At 35.5% G+C, this 18,528-nt stretch overlaps 1 long non-coding RNA gene across 2 annotated transcripts in view; it reads left to right on the forward strand.

Moving 5' to 3' along the window:
* The first annotated feature begins 17,196 nt into the window (after window positions 1–17,196).
* Window positions 17,197–18,528, forward strand: part of LOC143682679 (uncharacterized) — a 61,395-nt gene continuing 60,063 nt past the window's right edge. For both annotated transcript variants that reach the window (XR_013175223.1, XR_013175224.1), the window contains exon 1: window positions 17,197–17,275. This is a non-coding gene — a long non-coding RNA (uncharacterized LOC143682679). The remainder of the gene's footprint in view (window positions 17,276–18,528) is intronic.

Raw genomic sequence — 18,528 nt, forward strand, 5'->3', positions numbered from 1 at the left:
AGGAAATATTTATTGTTTAACTTTCTCTGGTAGAAGTATAAATGACATGACTAAATAAGAATCTAGACAAAATCATGATCCTTAAATAAGAATCACCATTCATTCAAATTATGTTTTTATAATTCCCTTTATTTGCTAATATTCCTTAAATGTCTCTATACTAAGGTCTTGTCTACAGGTGAAGCCAGTTAGGTTGAAAAATGAGTGACCTGTTATTTTCAACCACCTTAACTACTGGATCATATCACAGTAGATTGATTTGGTAGTTTGTGCTCTATGAAACAATTTCTTCAACCTCAAATGACCTTCCACTGGCTGCTTTCTGTAAGAGGCTGAAGGATATAATATTTTGCTGTTCATTTCCAATTTGTAAGACTGACAAATTTAAAGACTGTGACTCATTTTTCAATAGACAATTTCTTTTAAAAAAATACTAATGAAGAAAGAGCAGAGATCAAGAATCTCAGGTACTCTCTAGTCTAGAGGTCTAGGATTAGATTAAATATTTTCTCTAAAACTTCTTAAATTCTTTTATTCAAGTACTTGGAACTAGGGGGAAACAGGGGACTCAGAAGCCAATCTGATATGAAGTTTGCCTGTGTTCTTTCTTTCTCGAGCTAAGAAGGCATTTTCCTAAGGTATAATTGCACAGAACTGAAACTAGGACAATAGGGAATATAATGAGGTAAATCTATAGGAGTGAAAATCCAGGATTCCCCAAGCATCTCTGTATTCAGATCAAGTTTCACAGTTTAAATACAATGCAGTGGTAACTTAGTACTCAGTACCAGGTCAGAGAGTCAGTTACTGCCTTTGCTCCATCTCTGTGGCTGTATCTATAAGGTAGACTCAAACAGATCACAATCAGGGGAATAGGTGAATTTGGCTTTCTGCTCCCTCCCTGGATATAATTAGAGGACTCACAAAAAATCCATGGCAGAATGATGATCAAAATTCTATATGTGACATAATCCATTTGTTATTATTCAGCCTATACCTATCACAAAGATCTTAGAGTTTTAGGATGTCACATACTTTTCCAATATTAAATAATCACAGTAATTTGCACCTCATTGAAACAGAATTTTCCTTTCTCATTTTAATAAAGAGAAAAGCGATAGGAGCAAACTCCTCAATTTGTTCCATCTGTTATATTCATGTGACTGTGTTTCTTTTTTCTTTTTTCCTTTTTTCACAGATCAACAAGATAAACCTAACTGCCTAGCTGCAAAAAAAGGATGAAAGGGGCTCCACTGTGAACTGAAGTTTCAGTTCAGATGCCTTACACTGGCTGATGTTCTGAAATTAGCATGAAACGGCACCAGAGGAAACAGAGGGATTCTTCAGTGTTGTACAAAGGACCCTGTGAACTTTCCAAATGCCTGAGATCTCATTATTGACAACATTTTTTTGCCCTCCAAGTTTTCACGTGGTGACCTTATGGCTTCCATTGGAGTGCGGATGCAGATTTCCTCTCCAGTGAAATGGCAGGAGCAGAGTGAGAAACAGAGTCTTTAAGAAGGCAAGCTGTGCACCACCAACATAATTAGGAAAGCTGCTTGGGAGGAGAGCGGTGGACATCTAATGAGCCAGCAAGGATAAGGTGGAAAATGAGAGCGTGGTTATGTTGTTAAAGCACTGTTTGAGTTTTCCTCTAGGTAGGCTGAAAAACAAAATATTAAGCCTGCTGAAGTCTTTCCAGAGTTTGAGGATTAAAAGCTCTAAGGAAGCTTACACCACTGTAGAAAGGAAAGAGAGACGAGAGTGTGCTCCCTTCAGTAGCTGTTTCTTCGGTAGCTGATTACTACTCTTTTGACTGAAATTCGCTTTGAAAGGCAGCATCAATGTCAGCAGGAAAAAGTCACAGAGAATGTTTTTAATGATTTCAATATAGAACAAAGGATTTTGGGCCAGCCAGGTGACATGTTTTGACTAAAATTCAAGAATTTAGAAACAAGCATCTGATTTTTTAAAAGTAACCATCAAAAGATCAAGGACTCTATTTATTGTATTTTAAAGCCCCTATTTTAGATTGTATATATGTTACCTAATGCAAACTATGGACTACAGTTAATAGAATTAGAGTAATCTTGTTTCATCAACAGTAGCAAAAGTACCACGCTAATGCAAAGTGTTAATAGTAACGAAAACTGTGCGTGTGTGTGTGTGTGTGTGTGTGTGTGCAGGGCAGGGCAGTGGGGGGGGTGTTATATGGAAGGTCTGTGCTTTCTCCATGATTAAAAAAAAAAAGCCATGAACCTGACACATGTAAGGTGTTCCTTACATGTTCCTTGCAGCTTACAGCTCCTCATTTATAAAAGGATAATGATAGTAGTCCAATTTCAAGATTTTTCTGTGGGAATTAGTTCATATAAAAACAATTCACATAAAAACATATCTTGCCTTTTATGTATCTGCATATAAAACACTTAAAAGTTATTGGCCATAACAATGCATTTTGTTGTTATCAGAGATGATGAAGACCTAAACTCATCATCATGGTAGTGGTGATGGAGGGAAACTATGATATCTGTGAGATATTTAGATCGTAAAATTAGGGAAATCTGGAGATTCAATGGATATGGTGGAGACTGAGGAATCAAGGATATTTATCAAAATTTAGTGCATGCCATCAGTTGGAATGGAAAGTACCAAAGACCATGAAATTTTAATGGGGAAAGTGGTGCAGACTTCAAGTTGGGAAATTCTGAGGACTCCAGGGCAGGATAACAATGGGCTGGTTGAAAGTGAAAAAAAATGTATTGGTATCAGAAGAACATGGAAAAGGCCACGATGGCTCAGCAGGCAGCGTTCTTGCCTGCCATGCCAGAGGACCCGGGTTCGATTCCCGGTGCCTGCCCATGTAAAAAAAAAAAAAATAACAGAAGAACATGGAAAATCTGGTGAGTTCAGTGGTGAGGAAACAAATGATTAGTGAGGGTCAAGGATAGAACAATTTAACAGTGTCAAATATGGGGAAAAAATAAAGAAACATATTCCAGAAAGAGGGGAGAGCATGGCTAGAAGATGGGAGGACAGCAAGGGCTTTGGTGGCTAATATATATATGGCAAGATAGAGGAAGTAGTATGAAAAGGGACTGCAGAAGAAAGAAGAAGAACCTACAATACTCTGGACTTCACTTATGGCAGTAGGGGGCCATTGAATACCTTTGGGCAAGGGTGGAGTATAATCAGATTTGGTCATCAGGAAGACAATTTAACAAGATTGTCGATAATAAATTAGAGAGGAATAGGTCTGAAGTCAGAACTACCATTTAGGAGGCTAATATAGGAATCCAAGGGGAAAGCAATGACAGCCAGGACAAGGACATGGCAGTGGGGTAGTGAAGTGCAGAGACACAAGAAATACTTAAAAGGTTGGGGCTACAGAGAAGATAAGTCTGAATGCTTGATTTAGGCTCAAGCATCTGATTAAATGCACACAGGAGGAGACCTAGTTTTGATGGGAAGATAAATAGTTCGATTTTAGATATGTTGGCCTTTTCATTCCTTGTAGACAGTTGTTCAGTGATAGTGGCAGATGTGTGTATATGTTTTGGTCTTAGGAGAGGGATCTATATTAGAAATATGTCTGGAAGTCATCAGCCTACATATTATATTTCGAGGAGATAAGGAATTATGTCAGAATAGAAAGAGAAAATGACCATGGAAGGAACCCGAGGAGCATGATATCAAGAGGAGAGAAGGAGGAGTCTAAACAGTATATTCTATATAACGAGTGACCATTGATAAATGAAAAATGCCTCAAAATATCATATCACAGTGACATTGGGGGAGGAACATTCTAGAAGGAAGTGACTGGATGATTACCAGGATAAAATAATTCAAAGAATTAGAGCAAGTTAAATACTTGTAAATATGCATTGGCTTTTGAAACAAAGACATTAGGGATCTCAGGAAGAACAAAATAATGAAGCTATGGAAGGATTATAACTTGGTCTGTGTTGATTTGACATCTTCAATTCAAAATTCAGATGACTAGACTAGGAAAAATTTTAGGTAAACTTCTCATCAAAACATAGCCATACACAGGAAGAGGTAAATTTTAGTCTGGGTGTTAAAAAGCAGAGGAAGTGGCCCAAAGCAAAAAGGAGTTTAAAGTGAAAGGATACCAAGGAAAAGGAACAGTGTGAGAAATGCTTCTAAGTCAATTTGCAAAGACAGTTGGAAATTTATTTATATTTTTGTATTGTGATCTCTGTGGATATTTCTGATTCCTTGAACATGAATGTCCATTTCCTCAAACTTTAGTCCACAGTTGCTTCTTCTTAGAATGTCTTTCCCACTTCTCACAGTATATCTCAATCTTATTTTTACTCCAGGTACAACAGATGTCCTATCTAATTCCTACAATAACAATAACTTACACCTGTTAACTTACACCATGCTGGCAAGACATTATCTGCCCCATATGTATTAACTCATTTAACCCTTAAAGAGGCCTATAAGGTAATACTATTACTATAATGACTGTGAAAATTGAGATGTAGGGAATTCAAGTAATCTCTAAATTTGTGAAACTAGGATCAAACCCAAACTCTGTATTCTTAATCATTAAGAATACTGTGTCTCTACAGAAATAATCACTGGGCACATTATTTATCAATTAGCAATTATACCTGAGATTGTTTTGTTACATGTTGTGTGTATGAATATGTCTATTTTCTCTATTCAACTAAAATGTGAGCTTCTTTAAGAAAGAAAATGTAGTCAACAGTTGTTGAGTTTTGACCTCCCAACTTTCAGTCACTTCCCTCTGATAAAAGTACTCACAATACCCTTTAGGGAAATACATTACCCCAATTCTCTTTCCACATATTTCCACTCCTGCACTAATTGTTGAGTATGACCCAGGCAATATTTATCAGTACACCAAATCACCCCAGGCACACTGACTGGTTTAGGACTAGACAACGTTACTCAACTTGGTCCAGAGTAAATCCTTGAGCTTGTGGGAAGAACTTCCACAGAGATACTCTCCTTTCTACTGGACTTCCACATTGAAGGATTTGAGTTTGAAGTTCTCAAAGCAGCAAAATGGCAATAAAGAATAAAATGAAGACACAGAAGGTCAAGTTAAGATAGCCAAGAATTGAAAAGTTAAGGCAAAGACAGAAAAAAAGAGGAGAGAGGAGTGAAAGAGAAAGATTAAAAAGGGAAAAGGAAAAAAAGAGATGGGAAAAAACTTCTTGTTAGAGATCTGGGAGGTTTCATATAGGTTATCCCATTTCATATTCACAGAACTGTTGTGCGGTAGCAAACAAAGGAATGATGAAGATACAAACATGGATATCATTCCAAACGTTTTGCTTTTTTCCCCACAACTTTATGCAGTTTCTTATAAAATGTGTGTGATGGTTAATTTTATGGGTCAACTTGGCTAGACTATGGTATCCAGTTGTTTGGTCTAACTCTGGCTGCCTGTTGCTGTGGAGGTATTCTGAAGATGAGATTAGCCTCTAGAATCAGCTGACTTTAAGATTACCCTTGATCATGTGGGTGGGCCTCATCCAATCAATTGGTGGTCTTAAAGGCAAATATTTGAAGGTTCCAGAGAGAATAAGAAATTCTCCCTCAAGAATACATCCTCTGCTGCCCACTGAATTTCCAGCGAGCTCCCATATGGATTTGGACTCAAGCCTTCAATCTCAACATTTCCTGGAATTTCTAGCCTGCCAGCTTCCCTTAAAAGTTTTTCACTAAAGACCTCAGTATCACTCTTACTAGAAAATCCCTGTGGTACAGAATCCAGCCTGCTGTATGAAATTTGGACTTGCCAAACCCAACAATTGCATGAGCAAATTTCTTCCAATAAATCTCTTAGTTAATTCTGTTTCTTTGATGAATGCTGACCAATACATTATGAAATCCAGGATCATGTCTTAAGTTTTTGTTTTTGGATTTGGTTAATTTTGATGATGATTATGTTCTGATATAAGAATACTTATAATACATGGGTAAACTTATAGTATAACTATTGTAAGTACAGTGTTGTGAAATTTCATTCCGAAAATAAAATATCCACCTTAGTATACTAGAAAATACAATAAAATTAGAGCTCTAAGGAAAGACTGAAATTTTTAATTAGTAACTTTAATTTGTAATGATTTTCACCATATTCCATTGTCAATTAGATTATCCTCCAAAACCTAGGGAATGGATATTTTTGTACCAGACAAATAGCAATCAATACCGATTATATGTATTTCAACAGTTGTATAACTTCAGTGAATAAAAAATAGGGAGACAATGAATTAAAAATTATAAGATAAAAGGGTTACCAGAAAGCATTATCTTTAGAGTACTCAGTGTAGATTGATCTCATACATGAGATTTTATAAAGCTCAAATCCAACAAATTTGCATTCCAATTTATTTTCCCATGTACACTACAACCATGCTTGTCATGTGTTCGTTATACTTTCCATTCTAATGATGTTTCACAAAGTTTTATTTTTCAATTGTCTCTAGAAAATTTTTAAGGATGACCTAGTAAAAAATATCTTGTTCACTTTCTGAGAAACCTGTTTTCAAAAGTAAGTTTAATGTAGATGCTCTGGGAATATGTGTCAATTCTTCTACTCTTTCTGGGTGTGTAATTTAACTTGAACAAATAGCAAATATATGAGAAAGCTTTGGGGATTAAGCTCAGTTGTGTTCCTCAAAATATCTTTTTCCTTGTTACTTAAAAGTGAGGCCAGATAATTAGATATGTAATGTTATAAATCCCTAATATTTCACTTATCAGAAAAATGGCATTCATTCTATATTTTAATTTACCATGGCAAAAAAAAAAAAAATTGTAGTGGGCACCCGGTGGTTTTCTCTATACAAAACTCCTCCTCCCCACTATATCTAGAACTAGAGAACTCCTTTCCTATGGAAAGCCCATTCCATGTTACTCCCCCACTCCAGAGACAGGGGTGGTCATTTGACTTGGTCTGACCAATAAGAATATTTCACTCCTCAAATGCAGTGAATCAATCTAAACCCAACCAAATCTTCTCTCTTATTTTTGTCAGGCATGATGTCCATTTGTTTCACTTGTGGAAAGGACCTAAACATGAGAAAGACACAGTGTGAGTTTTGAAGACATCCTCCGAATTTCTTGATCCAGAAACAACTGATTTCAGGAGCACCCTGAATTTTCCAGTTATGTGAACCTTAAATTTGCTTTCTCTCTTAATCTATAAGAGTCATGTTTCTTCCATTTGCAAACAAAAAGACTCTTGACTAAAACAGTACTAACTGAAATATAATTAAATTTATAAATCAGTGCTTTAACTGAGATACCATCTCAAGATTTAGTGCTTATAAACTAGAATTTAAGCAATGAAAAATATTGCAGGCAACCTACTGAAACTTCTCAAAAGGAACTGGCTTTGACATTAGTTCAAGAAGCATTTTGTTTGTGTTAGGATTTCTGTGTTGGAGACTGTTATGGAAAAATTAGGCATTCTTTAAAATAAAACAAAATTCTTAATTTTTAAAAAATAAGACCTTCAAAAACTTTTTGCTTCCAAGATTATTGCAGAATATACTTATATGATGACAACATTTTAAAAATGAAACATAAATTAAGGTGTAAACTATATGATTTTGAAATTATTTGTATAGTTAAGTGTCTGCCTCCCCACACTTACATCACTGCAAAAATGAAATCTTCTGTGTTTTTACTTGTTAAATGATGATGAGGTGATGAGACAGGAGTGCTGTCATTACTGTAATCCATTACTATCCTGGTTATAATAGGCAGTCACCAAGGAAGATTCAGTTTCTCCAATGCATATGGTCATTTTTATAAATGTCACAAGATATTGAGACAAGGACTAAAGGGGCACTCAAGTATTTTCCTTCTCCTTCACACTACTAATGGGGACCAATAAGAAATTTGTTTTTAATTCTCTAACTTGTTTTTCATCTTTAGAAGAGAATAAAATTTATAGAATTAAACTGTGCTTGATATGCAAAACTATAGTGAAGCGTTCAATGCAGGAAGACTGAGGTTTCCAGAGAGCAGATTAGCATTTCTTTCAGGAGAATTTCTAAATCCTTTACTTTTAATTAGAGTTTGGTCATTAAGAAATTAGACCATTAGAACTGTTTCATTAATGTCAATTCAATTAAATAATCATAAATTGAGTTTAATTATGTGCCAAGAACAGTGATGGAGATGTCATAATTCCTTGCCAGCATGGCTGCCATGGCTGATGCAAGGCAACACAAAATGGCCTAACCCACGACCGGCTTTCTTCCCAGAACTGGCGGTGGTTTGCGCCAAAAGCGCTAACCTTAAATCTGCCCTCCACCCTAGCAACAACGGTGACCAATCCCAGCCCGACACATGTCTCTGCATGCTCCCAGTCTATATAAGCCTGTGCACTTCCTCAATAAAGCGGATGCCTTCCACTCACCTCAGGTCTGTCTCCTGAGTCGTGTGCTGTGTGTCTGTGTGACTGACTCAGTACGGCCACTTACCCCCAGCCATCAGCTACGCAACAGAACAGTGTTAGAATGTTGGATTAGTAAATTAAAATACAATCCTTAAATGCAAAAATTTTGAGTTCTAATAGAGAACACAGACACACAACCCAAAATTTACAATACAGGGTGAAAAGAAATTTAAGAGGAACATGCACAACAGAAGACAAGGAAACAAATAGGGAAGGAGAGCCTTGAGCTGATCTGTAAGCTGAGATGGAGTTTAGTAGGAAGGGGGTGTCCCAGGCAGAGGGAACATTATGTGTAAAGGCCATAAGTAATGAAATAGCATGCTTTATTCTGTGCGTTATAAGGAGGTTGTTACTGACATAATGTGATGCACGTTGAGAACTAGCTGGAGACAAGACTGGAGAGGAAGTCATGGGTCCAGGTGAGATATCTTTGTTATATAGTTTTGGGGGATTTTATTCTTAGGAAATATAGAAATAAGGCCAAAAATGAAATCCAAATGTCCAAGAAGTAGTGAATGGATAAACAAAACAAAATGTAGTATATGCAAACAATAGAATAATATTCAACAAAAAAGAGTGAACTTCTGATACATGTTACAACATGGAAAAATCTCAAAACATTATGCTAAATGAAAGAAGCCAGTTGCAAAAGACTACATAATGCATATTCCATTTATATGGAATATTCAAAAATGAAAATTTATAGAAAAAGAAAGCAGATTAGTTGTTGCTTTGGTTTGTTGATGGGAATATAAATTAACTACAGATTAAAATGAGAGAATTTGAGGGGTGATGGAAATGTTTTAACATTGGATTATGGTAATGGCTGCACAATCCTAGAAATTTACTAAAAAATAATTGAACTGTAATTTACAATGAATAAAACTGTTGGCATATAAATTACAAGTTTAATAAAACTATTAAACAATGATATTCTTGAAAATGGCCATTGAGACAAGGACTAAAGGGGCACTCAAGTATTTTCCTTCTCCTTCACACTACTTAATGGGGACCAACAAGAGATTTGTGGAAATTGTTATAACCACAAGGAAAAGAGGAGAGAAGAGTTGAGGGCCATTTTCAATTTGGAAATTTGGATGATAGAGAGTAGAAGCTGAACTAATTATGAAGATGGAGAATGAATTAGAAAGTAACATAAAATAAAAACTATGTAATCGGGCGGGCCGCGGTGGCTCAGCGGGCAAAGTGCTTGCCTGCTATGCCGGAGGACCTCGGTTCGATTCCCGGCCCCAGCCCATGTAACAAAAACGGAGAAACAGAATACAATAAAACAAGAAAATGTTTAAAAATGTTTCCCTTTCTTCCTTCCTTCCTTCCTTCTCTCTGTCTTTCCTTTAAAAAAAAAAAAAAAAAAAAAAAAAAAAAAACAAAACTATGTAATCAAGAATCTATGGGAGGAGATAGTTTTAAGAAGAAATTCTTAGTCTAGCAACGTTAAATATCTCAGATCAAGTAGCAATGGGGACTAGGAAAAACACATTGGATTTTGCAGCTAGGATCTAATTGGTGAAATTCAAAGCAAGCTAGAAAAACCAAGATAAAAACAAACAAAAAAAATCAATTAGAAAAGGAAAAAATGCAGTGAGAAATAAATTCAAGGACTGATTCTTTAAAAACACCACAAAGTAGACTTTCAAAAAGCAAAACAAACCCAAATTCATAATCAAAGGAATAAAAAAATATATATATGTAAAATCACAGGCCCAGAGAAATAAATTTAAATTCCCTATTTAATCTAATAAAATAAAAAGTTATTATCCAAAATGAAATTTTAAATTTCAAAAACGTAGTTGATTTTTCCAGGAAAAATATAAATTTTCAAAGTTGACTTAAGATTTGATTTAAAAATCATGATTGGAGAATAATTATACAAAAAAGAAAACCATTTTTAAAAAGTGCATTCAACAACTTTGATGGGCCAAGACCATTCTTCCAGAAGTTCTCCCAACTCCCAATTAAAATGCTGTGTGACCTTGAACCATTAACTTCCTCAAAGCTCAGTTTACCCATCTCTAAAATTGAGGTAAACTCCCTACCCAAGAAGGTTGCTGTAAGGATTTAATAAAATAATATATGAGATTAATCTCTTGCAGTCAGAGGAAAAATCAGGCATAATACTGTTCAGTCTTTGGCTTAAAATGTCTATATAAAAATGCTAAGTTTCCTTACATGTTAGTGTCTTTAGAAGGCACAAGATTTGGAGTCAAATGAACGTAAAAATAAGATTAAATAAGTGTAACAAAAAGTTCACCTGTCAAAGTTTCACACTTCCCCTATATTATGACTTCCCAATTATGTCTCGTAGTCACAAGGTTGCAGTCACAAAGTTGAACCAACTCTTGTTAAAAGAATATTTAAAATTTAAAAGTTAACACCAAATCCTGTCATACAGTTCAGTTTATAGAGTAGTAATCAAGCTCAAAGAATTGTATTCTTATAGAGTTACATTCAAATACTGTCTCCATTACTTTCTTTTCTGTAACATTGCTCAAGTTAGTTATACAGGTTATGAAAACTAAGTATTTTCATTTGTAAAGAGAAAATTTTGTATAATTCAGTGCTATAATATCAGTTAAATAAAATGATTAAAAAATAGCTCAATAAATAATAATTCTTAAATTGTAATTGTTAGAGTCAACAAGGCTGAAAAAGCAGTGATTCTAATATGTATGAAAAAGGTTATAATGTACAAAGCCTTTCTTTTATTAACTACAATAGTCAAATCAATTATACGCAAGTATATCTATGTGTTTATATTTAGAGAGTTTGTAATAAAAAAAAAAAGACTCACAGAGGAGAACCAAAATGATTAATAGAATGGAGTACAAAACCTAGAACAAAGGTTAAAATAATTGTGGTTGTTGAAAGTTTTCAATGTAACTTGATCACAGACTTTAAGTAAGTAAAGTTTTTGTTTGATTTTTATTTTTGATGAGGGAAGAATTATTTTCTTATGCTCCTCAAGCATTCCTCCGTAGTTAATGGGTTTACTTGACAGCAACATGGGATTGGATTGGATTTAGATAAGTTTCTTGACAATGACTGATATAATATTAATGAATTGCTAAGGGAAATTAAAGAAGCTTATCCCAAGCCACCTTCACAAAGAGGCTTGCATTGAATTTTGCTATTGGCTGGCTGTCTTTTCAGGGAGATGAAGGTAAAAAGTAAACTAGGCTTTGTTTATATAAGATTTACTCTATTAAGGAAAGATAGTTCCTGGAAATCTCAGTTCTAGCATTTACCAGCTTTGTGACAATATGCAATTACTGGATCTCTTACAGATTCAAAGAGAATTTAATCTACAAAATGAGATTAATAATACCTTCCTTATGACATTATTTTTTTAGAGATCAGATGCACACACACACATATATATCCATACATCACACTGTATGGTTCCGAGCACATAGTTTGCATTCAAGAAATTATAATTATATTAGATCATGCTATTGCTTGTTTTAAATTTCTCCACGTTGTCACTTTTGCAAACTTTGATAGCTGTGCTTCTTCATTCAGAACAAAACAGAAACACAACATAAGGTATATTTTGACTTTACACTAGAAATGTTAATGGAAACTTACTTATAAGATAATTATTTATAAAATTAAATACTTTAGCCTGTCTTATACATTAAAGATTCTTATTATCTAAATAAATCTGATTGCAATTTTTTGAACAAAAGTTATATCTTAATGGGTAAAGGGACATCGTGTTTACAAATTACTCTTAAACATTTCAGGAAAAAATACCTGTTTGTGTGTGTGGAGTGCTAAGGAATTTAACCTTCCACCTCTGTGTGTGAGTCCTTGCAGACACCAGGTAGGTCAACTCTTCTGAGATGCCCTGTGGTCAGATTCTCTGTGGTGAAATAAAGGTTTCAGTGAATGTGCCATAAGAAGCCTTTTCTTTGTGCCTCCATGTACCCTAAAATGTCTACAGTCCTTTTGCTCTTAAGAAATCTTAAGTAGTATATAAGAAAAACACAGCTGGAGACCAAGTCGGACTAGGTCAACTATCTTAATGCTTTCCTTTTCCTTCCCATTTATCTCATTGTTCTCTTTCGTTTATCTGAATACAGTCTAAATCCCTCCATTCTACTACAATACTATTTACATCATTTTAATGATTTTTTAATACACTAATATGTTTCCTTTTCTCTTTCCTCAAAATCAAATTAAATTGATAATCAAACCAGAATTAATAAGGATTAGGAGATGTCAAGATTATAAAATACGAAAAAAAGACAGGGAGAGTTGATGAAATTTGACAATATTTATAATTAGGAAGGAGTGGGAAAATAGCAGAGAAATGAGTAAGACAGATAAATTATGTCCATTTCATCACATTCATTCCTCTTCCATATGTTGTGTATCATTTCTAACAATTTACTGCGCTCCAGCTCCAAGATAGTGGGAAGCAATGGATTTCCTTTGAGACCGCGGCTCTACGCGGGTTCTCACCTCTCCCTCCCACATTTAGAAAAACAGAAATACTTAACAGCTACCCAAAGTTCACATTGGACTCCTTATTCCTCCTCCAGGCCTGATTTCTAGGCAGATTTTATTTAGCCTATAGAAATGTTTTCCCCTTAATTTGATCTGATCGTGTTTTTTTTTTCACACTCCCTTCACTAAGACACTAAAAAAGGGAATTCACAGGAATTCACGGGGTGCTGTAAGTGGCATTCACACAAGTGTAAAAAGAAATGAATATGATAATGGATTTCAGACTAAGTCTTCATTGTATTTAGTTCACTTGGTGTTACAGAAGATTCGTCATAGTCCCAGGGTGTCAAGTAAAAAAAATTCAAATTTATAACATATGGTCTCAAATTCAAACCAATACTTTGAGAACGTATGTATAAAAATCCTCCCATTTTTTCCATGTGTAACTCTAGCCCCTTTAACCATTGGATGGTGGCTCCCTAAGATGTGTATATGTTCCATCCTATTTTAAGTCTTAAATAAACTTTTCCATTAAATATAAATAGCATAAATGTGCTTACCAGAATGCATTAGTCCTTGGCATTTAGATGAAGTTGTTTGGTCTGACTTGTGCCCCTCTCAAAATCTATGTTCTCATCTCTAAAAACAGAAGTCTGAGGACAAGCTTATCATATAATTAACGAACACCTGTGGATCTCTGAGAGGCTCAACCTCAGAAAAACACTATGAGCCAAAACAACCAAGAATGCATTGAACTCGACTCAATGCCCTGAGTCTTTTTGGGCTTTGCGGCTGCTGAGCCACGTCTCCCCATTCTTTATTTGGGCAGTTGGCTTGGGGGGAAGAATGTAGACCACTAGCATATCAGCATTCAGTTTAGTCTTTTTGTATACAATCTAATAGTCGAGGCTTTTTATAGCTTTTCAGGAGAGGGGACACACCCCGCCCCATGCTTTGTGTGACCTTCATATTTAATAAGTTTTCTCTTCATGTCTCCATCTGAGTTAATAACTAAAATGGTAACTAGAAAAGGGAAGAGGACAGAAACCTAAAGCCTAACTATGATACTCCTCCTCTTCCTTGTGTAAAGGTATTAACTCCTCTTTCTCTTCATCTATAAGAATTATCAATAATCTTTGGGTTCTGTCATTTATTGAGTCATGAATCCACCAAGATATATATCTTATATTTTATCTTTCCCACAAAAAAAATTCCAGGTATCTTGTAAAATGCCTTTAAAATCCAAGTACACTAGATCTATTTTATTTTTGTAACTTCTCATACCAGTAAGCATGACAAAAACTTTGAAATGGAATAGACTGACACATTTTGTTCTTGGTAAACTAATGCTAATTCCATTTGATAAGTACTTTTCTTTCTAGTTCTATGAATCTTTCCTAATTAACTTTAGTCCACAATGGTATTTAGTTTATTCGGAATTTCTACATTTAGCTTCCATGAAGGCTTCTATGATGGAACTGTTGCTCATATTTTTCTTTATCAAGATTTATTTTATTTATTTCCCAACATGATTTTGCAAGTAACTTCTGCATTACTTGAAACCAGACTGGGCATATGAACAATTTTCTTAAGCGCCTAATAAAAGAATGAGTAAATGACGTTCCCTTATAGAGCAGATAAGTGAGTTCATTTTATAGTTATGGGAGAACTAACCAGTAAAGGAATTTTTATTAAGAAATATAGGTATGCAGGGGGGAGAGGAGAGTGAGAATGGAAGATATAGCATGAACAGATTGAGGAACATACAAGGAGAAACAGAAGGGGAAAGTTTTGGGGCAAACGAGAGCTCTGTCACAAGGATTCAAGGGAAGACAGACAGTGTTGATTTAGTTACAGCTCAGTAAATATTAAAGGCTGAATGGGAAGTAAGAAAGACAAAAGACACAATTTAAGTGAATAGAAATACAAACTGAATCTACGTAACAAACACCAAATAGACAGCAGATTGTGGTTAATTCTGTAAGTGTTAACTGAAGAGGTCACTATTCTGAGCAAACATAAAACCATGAGGTGATAAACTGGATGCTAAGAGGATAAGAAGGACATATCTGATGTCAGTAGTTATCATTTCTTCTTTCTCTGTAGGACTACTTTATGCACTCATACCCACCCTTCCTTCACTTCAGCTAGAGTAATTTTTACCTTTATTTTTTAACATTTTTTATTGTATAGTATAACATGTATACAAAGCAAAGAAATAATAAAAAAAAAAGCAACAGTTCTCAAAGCAACTCTTCAACAAGTAGTTACAGGACAGATCCTAGAGTTTGTCATGGGGTACCATACAATCCTCTCCTAACTTTCCTTCTAAATGCTCCAGAATATAGGAGGCTAGAAGGCTTAAATATTTTTTTATCATCACAATTGACTTTATTTTTCCTTCTTTTCTGTGAAAGATAACATATATACAAAAAGCAATAAATTTCAAAGCATAGCACCAGAATTAGTTGTAGAATGTATTTCAGAGTTTCACACATGTTGCAATTCCACATTTTAGGTTTTCACTTTCCAGCTGCTCTAAAACACTGGAGACTAAAAGAGATATCAATTTAATGATTCAGCATTCATATTCATTTGTTAAATTCTATCTTCTCTGTACAACTCCACTGTCACCTTTGACCTTTCCATCCCTCTAGGGGTGTTTGGGCTATTGCCATTCTAAATTTTTCATATTGGAAGAGTCTGTCACTAATATGGGGTAGAGAGATGGAACTATCTGATGTTCTGGAGAGGCTGGGCTAGGTTTCAGGACTTATCTGGACCAGAGACCCATCTGGATGGAGGTTGTAGATTTCTGGAAAATTATACGGTACATGGAACCCTTATGGAATCTTATATATCACCCTAGGTGTTCTTTAGGATTGACTGGAGTGATACTGGTTGGGTTTGGCAGGTTATGATGGGTAGTAATATTTAACTGAAACTTGTATAAGAGCAACCACCAGAGTAGCATCTCGACTCTATTTGAACTCTCTCTGCCACTGATACTTTATTAGTTATACTTCTTTTCCCCTTTTTGGTCAAGATGGAATTGTTGATCCCCTGGTGCCAGGGATGGATTCATCCCTGGGAGTCATCTCCCACATCACCAGTGAGATTTTCACCCCTGGATTACATGTCCCATGTAGGGGGGAGGGCAATGATTTCACTTGCAGAGTTGGGCTTAGAGAGAGTGAGGCAATATCTGAGCAACAAAAGAGGTCCTCCAGAGGTAACGTTTAGGCATGCCTGTAAGTAGTCTAAACTTCTCCTCTACCTACATAAGCTTCACAAGAGTAAGCCTTATGATCAAGGGCTTGGCCTATTGATTTGGGTGTCCCTAAAGTTTGACACAGTATCAAGGGATTCCCTGATGTTAAGGTTTAATAGTTCCATATTCTTTCTCCCAAGTTCGTCATGGAACTTTGACAATACTTTTTGATTATCTGCTTAATAAACTCTAGGATATATCCAGGCATTACAATATTCTATACAGGATTAAAGTACCTCTTTCTTATTCTAGGCTCGCTAGGGGTGTTTCAGTTGTTCAAATGAACTATACAGAGAGGTTTATTTTGATTATGCACTACAGAAAATTTCAGTTCCAGACCAAATAAATCTTTCTTCTATTTGTCTCAAAGAGTAGGTGTGGTACTAAAAGGTAGACACTGTCTTCCCTACCCCTCTGTTCTGCACTACTTTGACCCCAACCTGTTCAGCTTCATTCTTATCTCTAAATATCAGGTTTTATATATAAAATAGTCTCTCAAAATCCGGAAATAATAATCACCACTCCAGACATAATGGAGTCTGTTCTAAAAGCTGAAAATCTAGTCCCCTGTTTTCTTATAAGCATTTTCTAAAGGTGACCGTACCAGTCTTGTTCTTTGTTTTTGGCTAATTTTGTATCACCAAATTTCCCACACATTCATTCACATCATTGCGTGCCTCACGACTCTGTTCCTTTTTGTAGTAGCACAACCTTCATTCATAAGTATACACCATCTTTCACGAATCTACTTCTCAGTCAGTGCATCCTTCAGCCACCTGCATTCATCAGGCATCATGTATAGGGCTCAAAGGCCACAGTCCATCAACATTCTGAATTTTAGACAATTTCATTGTTCCCAAGAGGAAGAAAACCAATAACACATCCTCGCCAAATAGGAAACCTAAACCTCTTAACTCTTGTCCCTCCTCCCATTATTTACCTCAGCTGTTTCCATGGTAGTACTGATGGTTTGCTTTTGAACATAACTCATAGCATGCAGTAGCAGTTTTCCTCTGTACCCTGGACTTAAACACTCTTTGTACAAGTATCATATCTTTGAAGTAAGTCTTGCAAGAACTAATTCATATTTCTAGTTTAATCAGTGGGACATATAGGTCTATACAACCCCCATCAACTTGTTCATCTTCAATATGGTGATATTACTTATAGACTCACTAGAGAACCACCTTCACTCCTATCTATTACTTTACATTGGAGTTCAACCTCATTAGCTAATGATTCACCCATCTCTAACTTCTGTGTATTTCTAAATTCCCTATACTCTGTAGTATAAGCCTCTGATTGTACCTTTATGCTGGCCATAAGCGTGGGATCATACAGTATCCATCATTTTGTGTCTGGCTAATTTCACTCAGCATTATGTCCTCGAGGCTCATTCATCTTGTCATGTGCTTCAGGATGTCATTTTGTCTTACTGCTAGATAATAGTCTATCATATGTGTATACCACATTTTGTTGATCCGCTTTTCTGTTGATGGGCATTTGCTTTGTTTTCATCTCTTAGTGACTGTGAATAATGCTGCCATGAATATCGGTGTGTAAATGTCTGTTTGTCATTGCTTTCAGTTCTTCTGTAGTAGTGTGATTGCTGGGTCATAGGGCAACTTGATATTTAGTTTCCTAAGGAACTGCCAAGCAGTCTTCCATAGTGGCTGCACCATTATACATTCCTAGCAGCAGTGCATAAGTGTCCCAATTTCTCTACATCCTCTCCAATATTTATAGTTTCCTGTTGGCTTAATAGCAGCCATTTTTATAGTTGTGAGGTAGTATCTCATTGTAGTCTTGATATGCATTTCCTGATAGCCAAGGAGAATGAGCATCTCTTCATGTGCTTTTGAGCCATCTGTATATGCTGTTCAGAAAAATGCTTATTCATATCTTTAGTTCAAAATTGTGTTGTTTGTTCTTTTGTTGTTGAGTTGTGTGATTTCTTTGTATATACAGGAAATGAAACCTTTGTCCAATGTGTGATTTCCAAATCTTTTCTCCCACTGAGTTGGCTAACCCTTCACCTTTTTGACAAAGCCTTTTGAGGTGCAGAAGAGTTTGATTTTGAGGATTTCTTATTTATCTATTTTTTCTTTTGTTGCTTGTGCTTTGGGTGTATAGTTTAGGAAGCTACCACCTATACTAGGTCTTGAAGATGTTTCCCTACAGTTTCTTATAGAAGCTTTATGGTGCTAGTTCTTACATTTAGGTGTTTGATCCACTTTGAGATGATTTTTGGGTAGGGTGTAAGGTAGTAGTCCTCTTTCATTCTTTTGATTATTGTTATCCAATTCTTCTGTGC

Source organism: Tamandua tetradactyla, chromosome 5 (assembly GCF_023851605.1).
Source record: "Tamandua tetradactyla isolate mTamTet1 chromosome 5, mTamTet1.pri, whole genome shotgun sequence".
Taxonomy (NCBI): Eukaryota; Metazoa; Chordata; class Mammalia; order Pilosa; family Myrmecophagidae; genus Tamandua; species Tamandua tetradactyla.